Source organism: Giraffa tippelskirchi, chromosome Y, assembly GCF_054371585.1.
Source record: "Giraffa tippelskirchi isolate mGirTip1 chromosome Y, T2T-mGirTip1v1.2.pri, whole genome shotgun sequence".
NCBI classification, from domain to species: Eukaryota; Metazoa; Chordata; class Mammalia; order Artiodactyla; family Giraffidae; genus Giraffa; species Giraffa tippelskirchi.
The window spans coordinates 21,445,147-21,457,406 of record NC_137290.1 but is presented as its reverse complement, the minus strand read 5'-3'; the positions used below and the strand labels follow the sequence as shown (position 1 = coordinate 21,457,406).

Genomic DNA, 12,260 nt, shown 5'->3' with positions numbered 1-12,260 from the left:
CGCATATAGGGTTATCGTTGGATTTTTATGGGAGTGGAATGAAGCACAAAGTGCTTTCTTCAAGAAAGCAGCTCCCACCCATTGAAATAGTTCTATCCAATCCTGAATTTTGAAGAAAAAGGGCGATCCTCCCACCTGAAAACTTTCCTCTTTTTTATTCTTCCACTGTCAATATCACCAGCCTCCTTGCTTTTCTCTGCAGAAAGCAAGACTTTGGAAGCCAGGCTTTCTTTGAGGGCATGGATGCAGGGCCGGGTACCCCGGATTTCCAGATGTTGTCTTGAATTTTTTTTTTCTTCTTACAGAGTGAATGAGATGAGGAAGATCTCTGATTTACTGATTGATAAGAGCATCTGCCAGGATGTCCTGTCTAAAAGTACTATTCCTGTGAAGGAGCCATTATCTGGTGCCTCCTGAAAGACCATTCTTTACAGTCTGCCTATGTCTTCTGAATAAAGGAGTTTTTACCTTTTTTTAACTTAAAAAGAAGTGCTTATATTTTTGTTTTAAAACTTTGTTGTAGGTGGGGCATGACTCATGGCATGCAAAATCTTAGTTCCCTGACCAGAGATGGAACCTGTGCCCCCTGTAGTGAAAGCATGGTCTTAACCACTGACTGCCAAGGAAGTGCCCTTAAAGCATTTTGTTTGGATGGCTATTCCTCTTTTGGCTGGAGACATAGGTAGTGGGATTTTAGTCCATCATGTATCTAAGCTGGCTTGTCTTCTTTCAGGACACCACAGGGATGAGTTGGATGTTGGTTAGTGTGTTTTGATTTTTGCAGAATCGCATAGTTGAAGAAAAAGAAATGTTTTTATTTACATAATGAATGCACATGGGAGCAAACAAAGTACGATCCCATTATGGCCCGCCTGGCTCTTCTGTCCATGGAATTCTTTTTTATTTTTTGTAATAAATTTATTTATTTTAGTTGGGGTACTTACTTTACAATATTGTAGTGGGTTTTGCCATACATTGACATGAATCAGCCATGGGTCCACATGTGTTCCCCATCTTTAACCCCTCTCCCACCTCCCTCCCCATCCCATCCCTCTGGGTCATCCCATTGCCCAAACCCTGAGCCTTTGTCTCATGCATCGAACCTGGTTTGGTGTTCTGTTTCACATATGATAATAAACATGTTTCAATGCTGTTCTCTCAGAACGTCCCACCCTCACCTTCTCCCTCAGAGTCCATAAGACTGTTCTATGCATCGGTGTCTCTTATTCTGTCTCGCATATAGCGTTTTGTTACCATCTTTGAAATTCCATATATATGCATTAGTATACTGTATTGGTGTTTTTCTTTCTGGCTTACTCCACTCTGTATAATGGGCTCCAGGTTCATCCATCTCAATAGAACTGATTCAAATGTATTCTTTTTAATGGCTGAGTAATATTCCCTTGTGTATACGTACCACAGCTTCCTTATCCATTTGTCTGCTGATGGACATCTAGGTTGCTTCCATGTCCGAGCTATTGTAAACAGTGCTGCGATGAACATTGGGGTATATGCGTCTCTTTCAATTCTGGTTTCTTCGGTGTGTATGCCCAGCAGTGGAATTCTTAAGGTAAGAATACTGGTGTGGGTTGTCCCCCCTTATGCAAGTCAAAGTACAGAAAGATGATTAATGAAAATCCAGTCTATACCTGCAACTTATGATCACTGTTCCTCTTTATCAACCTCCTCACCCACCAAAAAAAGAAAAAAAAAATTGTGACCAGTGTTGGCTCCTTTTTTTTTTTGTCCATCCTCGGTCCCTGTTGTCTCTATTTAGTCTCCTTGGGTAGCTCTTTTAAACCTCAGTCTGGGTGATCTGGTCCCAATCTTACAATGTCTAGACACTTTTGAAGCAAGAAGTCCAGGGGAGGGCTGCACTGTGTGTCTCATATGGGATCTTAGTTCCCCAGGGATCAAACCTGTGCTTCTTGAGTTGGAAGATGAAGTCATAAACACTGGACCACCAGGGAATCCTCTGGACCCCTTTTTATTGTCCCAACTGGAATGTGAGTGCTACTGCCATCTAGTGCGTGGAGGTCAGCAATTCTGTCAAACATTTTGCAGTGTCAGAATCGCTCCAGGCCCTCTACCCCGACCCCACTAGGCCCAAATGTCCACACTGAGAAACACAAGAACACACATATTAGTATCTGCATTTCCTTTCCTCCTTTTCCCCCCTTCCTTCCTTCCTTCTTTCCTTTCTTTTCTTCCTTCCTTCCTTCCTTCCTTTTTCTTCCTTCCTTCCTTCCTTCCTTCCTTTCTTTCTTTCTTTCTTCCTTTCTTTCTTTTAATCCCTGGTTTGCATTTATAGCCTAAGCTGTCTTCCTATCAGCTGAGAAGTTCAAATGTTGACAGCCAGGGTGAATTCTGCAAGTATTCCCCATGTAGAAGGGCAGAGGTAGAAGGTGTCCTGATAAGCTACTAGGAGCTAAATGAGAAAGAGAAGCTCATCTTTTCTCTCTGTGGAAGATGGTTGAGTCCATACACAGTTGAAAGTTTGAGAGACTTAACTCCTAAAGGTCCACTCCCAGGGAGCCTAGAGCAGTCCACTCCCTGGCTTTGGGTGGTTTCTCCTTAGAATGCACATTACAATAGCTCCTTGACCTCATGTTTTGTGAAAAGAAGTGCTTTATTTTTCATTGTTCTTGATTATGAATATTCAGTTTCTAGGCTAAAATTAAGAGATTGCACTTACTCTAGATACACCCGGGGAGGCAACATGCCCTTTAGGCTTCCCATGTGGCTTTGTGGGAAAGAATCCTCCTCCAGTGCAGGAGACGTGGGTTTGATGCCTGGGTCAAGAGCATCCCCTGAAGAAGGAAATGGCTATCCATTCCAAAATTCCAGCCTGGGAAATCTCATGGACAGAGGAGCCTGTTGGACTGCAGTCCATGTGGTTGCAAAGAATCTGACATGACTGAGTACACACACACAAACGAAAGCAAAAATAAACAAACACAAAATTCAGTGCAGACACACACAGGTACACACGCATGCTCAACCCTGAGTATTTTGGTGATGTGTAGATCTGTTTGTATGAACCCCAAAGATTCATACAAGGTACACAAGGATTAAGGCAAATCATGCAGCATTTTCTGTACTCATGGACAGCATTGGTCCAAAACAGGGGCTTAAGGCCTTACCTGCCAATTGTAAACACCTAAGGAACCTTTATATGGCCAGTGCTCGGGCCTTCCCTCATGCCGCTGAATTCAGTGTTTGGGGGTGGGGACAAGTAGTCAGGCTTATTTTTCTAAAGCTCTGGACTGGAGCAATGCCAATGTTAAGCCAAGTTTAGCAGTCAGCAGCTGGCACAGTTTCCAGCCTGTGAACAGAATCTGGCCCCCAACTGGTTTCTGTAAATAAAGTTTTATTGGAACGCAGCCACATGCATGTAACACAATATTTTATGGCACTTTTGGAGTAGAGCCTGTACTCCTGCAGAGATTCATTTACTCTGTGGCTTGTTATGGAAAATATTGGGTGACCCCTGACTGATATGATTAGTTGTGTTTTTCGGTAAGAGCTGTGTGGAATCTGTTAATCACATAGGAATGTTGTAGAGAACAAGATGTCCTCCTGTAACATGGGCAACACCGCCATCCCCAGCTACTCTGCTTCATGGGAAGAATTTTGGTGAGATACTTCTTTTCCAACTTTATGCATGAAAAGGCTGCCTGTGTTTTCCCTCTGGAATGCAGTGGTTCCTCATTTCTGAGAGCAGAAACGATGAAATGGGCCTCCTGTCTTTCCCCTTTTACTGTCATGTTCTCAGTTCAACTGTTGAAGTCCTAATCATACTGCTGTTTAGTTGGAACTTCCTCTTTTCTATGTTCATCAGTCCTCCTCCTCCTTTTTTTTGGGGGGGGGTGCACTTTTATCCCTCTTTCATGCTGTCTGTTCAGTTTGTAAGAGGCCTCTCCAGTAAAATTGAATGCACATTTTTCCCCCTCTAAAGTAGCTGCACATTCAGCCATTCTCCTTGCAAGCATCTTCAGCCCTGGTCCTGAGAGTGTCTCTGAAGGGCCCCAGATCATCAGGTACACACACAGCAGACAAACACATGAATGCACACGTGCACACTCGGGTCAGAATTTTTAGAGCTATTTCTTTAGACAAGATTGTTGTCCCAGTTTGCTTTGAAAGCTCACTTTTGGATTCTCGCTGGTGGCCAACCCCAAGTGTTTCCTTGGGACAGGGCCCTTCCTAATCTTGCCTCATTATGGTAATAAATGAAGTTGGAGCGATTTGTGGCTCCAGTCTCCTATGAGCGGGTTGGGTGGGGATTTGGGGTGACTACCTGTGGCCCCTTAAAATGGTAAGTCTCTGGTGTGTGGTATTAGGAGCATCCCCCCCACACACTTCTTGGGTGCAGGGCAGCATGCAAGGGTCATGTTAAGAGGGAGAATGAAGGCTTTGGAGGAGCCCTGCATTCCAGCATTCAGTCTGTACCTTGGTCTTTCTACCAGGTTGGTGGATGGAGCTGACGTTCCGGGTAGGGGTAGCAAAGAGATGGGAGAAGTCAGTAGTGAGCTCACAGCCAGTGGAACTAGCTCAGAGGTGGCTCATCTTTGTTCCTGAGGGATCCTTGAGGGAGCCTACATCCTTTCTGACCTGCTTTCAGGGAACAGTCAGAGGAACTTGGCACCCCTTATCAGAGCCTAAGTGCATTCGGGTCTATCGGAGGTGATGTCAGGGTGAAAGACAATGTTTCCTGTCTGCATAGCCTCTCACTGTTTTCTGGGCCTTTGCTGCTTCCACCGTTTTGTCGCTTTGCTACGTTTTGGGGGTCACTAGAGGCAGCAGCAGAGGAAGAGGGGAAGGAATTCAAGAAATGCAAGCTCATGGATCCTTGGGAATCTGGGCCAGCTTGGTCAAACAAAGACCCACAGTAGACATGGGGGTTGGGTTGGTGGTAGGGACAGGCAAGAACTTTGGATCTTAGTCATTAAGTAGAGGCATTTTCCCACAGTCAGTGTGAGGAGGAGTTGGCACCCTACCTGAGCAAAAAGACACATGTTCATGTCCAAGACTAATTAGTCCCCATTCCTCAGATAGATGCAAGGAGCCAAAAGGAGGTACAGCACACCACCTGGAGTATATGTCTGTCTTCTATTTTCCCATTCTCTAAATATTTATTTGGCTAGGCAGGGTCTTATTTGTGAGGCGTGGGATCTTTGACCTTCCTTGGTGGCATGTGAACCCTGAGTTGTGGCATGTGGAATCTAGTTCCCTGACTAGAGATCAAACCTGAGCTCCCCGCATTTGGAATATGGAGTCTTAACGTCTGTACCTACAGATACCAAGGACATTCCTATTTTCCCTTTCTTTCTAATGTGAGCTTGAGACTAGGTTGATGAAGAATGAAGTCTCTGGGTAAATGAGGAGCTGGGCTCCCCATCTTTATCAAAGAATTGATGCTTTTGAACTGTGTTGTTGGAGAAGACTCTTGAGAGTCCCTTGGATTGCAAAGAGATCCAGCCAGTCCATCCTAAAGGCAATCAGTCCTGAGTGTTCATTGGAAGGACTGATGTTGAAGCTGAAACTCCAAGACTTCGGCCACCTGACGCAAAGAGCCGAATCATTTGAAAAGACCCCGATACTTGGAAGGATTTGTGGGCAAAGAGTTGGGCATGACTGAGCAACTGAATTGATTACAGTATCATCAGGAATTCTGTGTGCATACAAAACTGAAAATAAAAATCAAGGTTAATGATGAAGCAACTCTCCATAGCCAGAAATAGCAAATGGGATTCACAGAAATACATAGAGCAGAGATATAGAGGTGTCTGGGAGCAGAAAATGGAGAATCAAAGTGGGATACAGCAGTCAACTCAGGATTAAAAATCATAAATTAAAACAGATCCTAAAGGTTAGATTCCTAAGGTTATATCATTCATAGCAAATTTTAAAAACAAATTAAGAACCTAGAAAGAGGGGAGACTCCCAGATCACAGTTGTTTTCTACCGTACTATATATGATATATATATATACATATATATATATATATATACATATACATATATATGAAATATGTTAATCAATAGGTTTGCTTAGTATTATTAGTATTATTATTAGAAAGGCAATCATTCATTTCAGTTCACTTCAGTTATCCAGTCATTTGTGACCCCACGGACTGCAGTATGCTAGGCCTTCCTGTGTCTCACCAATTCCTGGAGAGTACTCAAATTCATGTCCATTGAGTCGGTGATGCCATCCAACCATCTCTTCCTCTTTCGTCCCCTTCTCCTCTCACCTTCAATCTTTCCCAGCATGAGGGTCTTTTCAAATGAGTCAGCTCTTTGCATTACGTGGACAAAATATAGAAATGAAAGTTAAGGAAATAACAATGAACACAAATTTGAAAAATGATAATAAGCATAATTTAAAGAGAGGTCTAGGTATTTCCTTTGAGTTGTTTGTTATGTGGTGCAGTTCAGTGTCAGATAGTCACTTGTTCCAGATTCTGCTTGTCATGATTGGCTACGATTGACCCTCAACTGAACAATCTCCATATTAGCTGCTGAATTTTAATCTGTTGCACATGTCACTTCTGGGGTATTTTACCCTTCTTTGCTTAATTTCACTTCCTTTGTTTGCAAGTCAATTCTGTGTTGATTTTCCACCCTGAGGTGAGGGAGCAGCGACCCCTCATTCAAGCTCACATGCTCAGTGGTTTGGTGGTGAGAATGGGAACATTGAAAACAATTATCACTGAGATATCTGTGGATTTTTGAATGGATGGACCACAGTGGGCTTACCATTTCCAAAGGTGTCATGTAGTTTCTTGATCCACTCTGCTCAGGTACCTGGCTGTTCCACAGGGCCACTGAACCAAATGAGCCCTGCATTTCATACATTTCCCAGGTCTAAGCAACTCAGTTTCTCAGGTTTTCTGCAAGGCAACTGATTTTGTTTGTCTATGTGCTTTGTCCCCTGACAAGGTCCATGAGGAACAAGTGAGTGGGTGGGGAGCAAGGCACTGTCCCAGATGGGCTATACATCTTACTCACCTGTATGGTCCCAGGCACTCTCTTTGCTGGCTGTGCCAAAAAGGCACGGTTGCAGGTGTGCCACTTGTCTCCAGAACGGAGCTGGTCTCAGGCTGTGAGGCTGCTGGCCAATGTGAACTGTCCATGAACCCAGGAAGACATGGTGAACAATTGGCAGCCTGTTCAGAGCTTGGTGGGAGATGTCGTCTCTGTGGCTGAGATATGAGCAGCCCCTTGGCTTCTGCCTCTTGCTGTCACACACATTGCACTCTGCCTCCCTGGTGAAAAGGTCATAAAAGGTGGCTGACGTGGTCTCCTTTTGTATTTTCCAGTGTGCAAATGTTTGTTTTGTGAGCATGACAGCATTCACTATGTGGCCTTATAGCCTATTTGGAAGAAAGTTGTTGATGTTGCATAAATTTTATCTCTAGTTTCCCCACAGTTTAGGTTGCTCTGCCACCTTTGCTCTGTCAAATTGTCCTCAGGACATTAAAGGCTGGCCTTTACCGTGAGGCAGATGATACAGTCTGGGCCTACCTTTTAAGACCCATTAAATGATCATGTAGAGGAGATTCTGAGTCACTTCTTTGCGGATAATTGCTTTTAAGGGTATAGTCTGTGTTTGTGTTTTTGTTTTTGTTTTGTTCTCCCCAGTTAGGCTGCCCTCTGTGATCATAAGCTCCCCATTGACATGGATGTGAGAGGGTTTCCTATTGTGTGCAAGCTTCTCCTCCTTTACGACTCCTTCTACAAAACGGGAATCCATCCCCAGAGTAATTTATCTCTGTTTATGTTTCTTATACTTTGTCCTTCCACCTCTTGGAGACTGGTTTGCCTTTATGGATATCTAGGTGGTGAAATTCCAGTTGGGCTATTTCAAATCCTGAAAGATGATACTGTGAAAGTGCTGCACTCAATATGCCTGCAAATTCGGAAAACTCAGCAGCAGCCACAGGACTGGGAAAGGTCAGTTTTATCCCAATCCCAAGGAAAGGCAATGCCAAAGACTGCACAATCTACCGCACAATTGCACTCATCTCACATGCTAGAAAAGTAATGCTCAAAATTCTCCAAGCCAGGCTTCAGCAATACATGAACCATAAACTTCTAGATGTTCAAGCTGGTTTTGAAAAGCCAAAGGAACCAGAGATCAAATTACCAACATCCGGTGGATCATCATAAAAAGCAAGAGAGTTCCAGAAACAAACAAACAAACAAAAACCCCATCTATTTCTACTTTATTGACTATGCCAAAGCCTTTGACTGTATGGGTCACAGTAAACTGTGGAAATTTCTAAAAGAGATGGGCATACCAGACCACCTGACCTGGCTCTTGAGAAACCTGTATGCAGGTCAGGAAGCAGCAGTTAGAACTGGACATGGAACAACAGACTGGTTCCAAATAGGGAAAGGAATAATTCAAGGCTGTATATTGGCCCTGCTTATAAAACTTACATGCAGAGTACATCATGAGAAACGCTGGACTCTCACGAAGCACAAGCTGGAAACAAGACTACCGGGAGAATTATCAATAACAACAGATACGCAGATGACACCACCATTATGGCAGAAAGTGAAGACCTAAAGTGCCTCCAGATGAAAGTGAGAGAGAAGAGTGAAAAAGTTGGCTTAAAGCTCAACATTCAGAAAAAACTAAGATCATGGCAACTGGTTCTATCAGTTCATGGCAAATAGATGGGGAAACAGTGTCAGACATTGTATTTTGGGGCTCCAAAATTACTGCAGATTGTGGTTGGAGCCATGAAATGAAAAGACACTTACTCCTTGGAAGGAAAGTTATGACCAACCTAGATAGCATATTACAGAGTACAAGGGGCTGGTGCACCAGGATGATGCGGAGGGATGGGATGGTGAGGGAGGAGCGAAGGGGATTCTGGAAGGGGAACACATGCACATCCACGGTGAATACATGTCAATGTATGGCAAAACAAATACAATATCGAAAAGTTAAAAAATAGATAAATAAACTATTTTTTTTAATAAATTTATTTATTTTAGTTGGGGGCTAATTACTTTACAATATTGTAATAGTTTTTGCCATACATTGACATGAATCAGCCATGGGTTTACATGTGTTCCCCTTCCTGGACCCCCCACCCACCTCCCTCCCCATCCCATCCTTCTGGATCATCCCATTGCCCCGGCCCTGAGCCCTTGTCACATGCATCGAACATGGAATGGTGTTCTGTTTCACATATGATAATATACATGTTTCAATGCTATTCTCCCAGAACGTCCCACCCTCCCCTTCTCCCTCAGATTCCATAAAATTGTTCCATGCCTCTGTGTCTCTTATTCTGTCTCGCATATAGGGTTATCATTACCATCTTTCAAATTCCATATATATGCATTAGTATACTGTATTGTTGTTTTTTCTTTCTGGCTTACTTCACTCTGTATAATGGGCTCCAGTTTCATCCATCTCAGTAGAACCGATTCAAATGTATTTTTTTTTTACTGGCTGAGTAATATTCCATTGTGTATATGTACCACAGCTTCCTTATCCATTCGTCTGCTGATGGACATCTAGGTTGCTTCCATGTCCAAGCTATTGTAAACAGTGCTGCGATGAACATTGGGGTACACGTGTCTCTTTCAATTCTGGTTTCCTTGGTGTATATGCCCAGCAGTGGGATTGCTGGGTCATATAAAAAATAAAATAAAATAAAAATCAGGGAAATTGCTTTGCCAGCAAAGTCCATCCAGTCAATGCCATGATTTTTCCAGTAGTCATGTATGGATGTGAGAGCTGGACTGTGAAGTAAGCTGAGCACCAGAGACTTGATGTTTTTAAACTATGTTCTTGGAGAAGACTCTTGAAAGTCCCTTGGACTGCAAGGAGAACCAACCAGTCCATCCTAAAGGGGATCAGCCCTGGGTGTTCATTGGAAGGACTGATGCTGAAGCTGAAACTCCAATACTTTGGCCACCACTTGCGAAGAACTGACTTATTGGAAAAGACCCTAATGCTGGGAAGGATTGTGGGCAGGAGGAGAAGGGGATGACAGAGGACAAAATGGCTGGATGGCATCACTGACTCAATAGACATGAGTTTGGGTAAACTCTGGGAGTTGTTGATAGACAAGGAGGCCTGGCATGCTGAGGTTCATGCAGTCGCAAAGAGTCGGACACAACTGAGCAACTGAAATGAATTGAACTGAACTGAGTTGAAGAGCCAGGCAACAGAGTATACAAGTTGTTTTATGGAAGTTGTTCCATGTGCCAATGATCCTTAGATATATTTATGTGGAAAGAATTGGTTTCTGACTCCTATTCCTCTGACATTTTGAGACCCAAATGACACCCTTGGAAGGGCTATTTTATGATCTGAAACACTGTTGTTGTTCAGTCACTAAACTATGTTTGACTCTTCATGTCCTCTTGGACTACAGCACACCAAGACTCTGTATCTCATCTTCTCCCAGAGTCTTCCTGAGATCGAATCCTTTGAATCAGTGGTGCTATCCAAAATTTTCATCCTCTCTTATCCACTGCTCCTTCTTCTGCCATCATTTCCTAAGGATCAGTATTTTTTCTAATAAGCCAGCTCTTCATGTGGTTAAAGCATTAGCTTCATCTTCAACATCAGTCCTTCCATTAAATCATCAGGGTTAATTTACTTTAGGATTGACACATTTGATCTCTCTGCCATCCAAGAGAATTTCACAAACCCTCCCCAGTAGAGCAGTTCAAAAGCTTCAATATTTTGTTGTTCTGACATCAGTACACCTCTACTGGAAAGACCATAGGTGAGACACTACGGGCCTCTATTGGCCAAATCATGTCTTTGCTTTTTAACACAATTTGCTGATCTGTCATAGCTTTTCTACTGAGAAGAAATTGTCTTCTAAATGTGAGGCTGTTTTCATGATTTGCATAAATTTAGAACCACAAAAGAAGAACCCTGTCACTGCTTCTGTCTTTCCCCCTTAGATTTGTCATGAACTGTGGGGCCAGAGGCCATGATCTTAGTTTCCGCCATACTGAGAATTCAAATGTACTGTTAACAGATAGTTCCCTATCAACATTGATATTTTTTTTTACTCTTGTTTTTCCTCAGTTTTTTGGGTAAGAAATCGTGTCTAGGAGATTTCTATGAAAATATTTACTCATTATATATAATACTGCTGTTTTAAGTTTTCTGCTGTGCTATAGTTTTGTGACAACTAGTTAAAATATTTATAAAATGCACAACCTATGAAAACTGTCCTCATTAACATAATATCTTGAGATTGTTTATGATATCTAGTTAGTTTTTCCCTAGTGTGGGCTCTAGGCAAATACAAAGGAGGGCAAGCCCCAAAGATTGTCATGTGAGAGGGGGCAGGGGAATACATTAAAAAAAGAAAAATGGGGTAGCTCTTACCCGAAATGCAGCTAGGTGACCATTGGGGATATTGTTCAGACTTGTTACTATTTTACTGAAACTTTGAATGCTTAAAATTCTATTTAATGTAAGGAAAGGACAGCTTTCTTAGAACAATATCTCGAATCAAGTGACAGTTGCAACTTTATGGGCTCAAGGTCTCCTCATAAGGATAAATACCATCTCTTATTACAGAAAGAATAGAAGAAGATGAGCCAGATTAAGATTAAGCCTTTCAACGAAAAGCACTAAATTATTCAGCCAGAAGGTTAGTAACAAATATTGGGTGGTGCAAAGAGTTCATTAGTCTATTTAGAGCAGATGTAAACTGTGCAATCAACTGAAAAATTGACTTAAATTATATTTTGAGAAAAAAAAAGACTCTAGAAAAGTACATTGGCTTATAATTCCTGTTATGTGTAACAGCGATGAAGAAAAATTAAAATCCAAGTATAAAATGATTTGAAAGCCTACTTTTTCTTTTTATTTCTTTCTTTCTTTTTTTTTTTTTGCGTAATTGTAGAGAATACAGGTTTCCAAATGTATACTCTTGGTGGCATCTAATATTTGAGGGCCCTTTTGTGTAACCATCCTCTTTCCTTAAAAAAAAAAAATACCCTCTGGTTTTCAAACAGTTGTACAAGTTTTATGGCAAAACAAGGAGTGATATAACACAAAAAAATATCAAAAGCATTGACGACAAGCTTAAATCGCAGGATTATTTAAACTCTGTGTCACATTTCAACAGGAAATAATCAGTTAGTTTTGATGGAATCCCTCCAAGAGCTGGGGGAAAATGAAACAGAATTTGAACCTGTAACTGCGATTTTCTGCCACAATTATGATCTAACTCTTTCCATCTTTACTCCCTTTCTTGTTC

General features: G+C 42.1%; 1 non-coding gene across 1 annotated transcript; it reads left to right on the top strand.

Annotated features, from left to right (window-relative positions):
- Positions 1-649: 649 nt before the first annotated feature.
- On the top strand, positions 650-796 carry LOC145537873 (small nucleolar RNA SNORA79). Its single transcript, XR_014076469.1, has one exon. It is a non-coding gene; the product is annotated as a small nucleolar RNA SNORA79 (small nucleolar RNA).
- Positions 797-12,260: the final 11,464 nt, after the last annotated feature.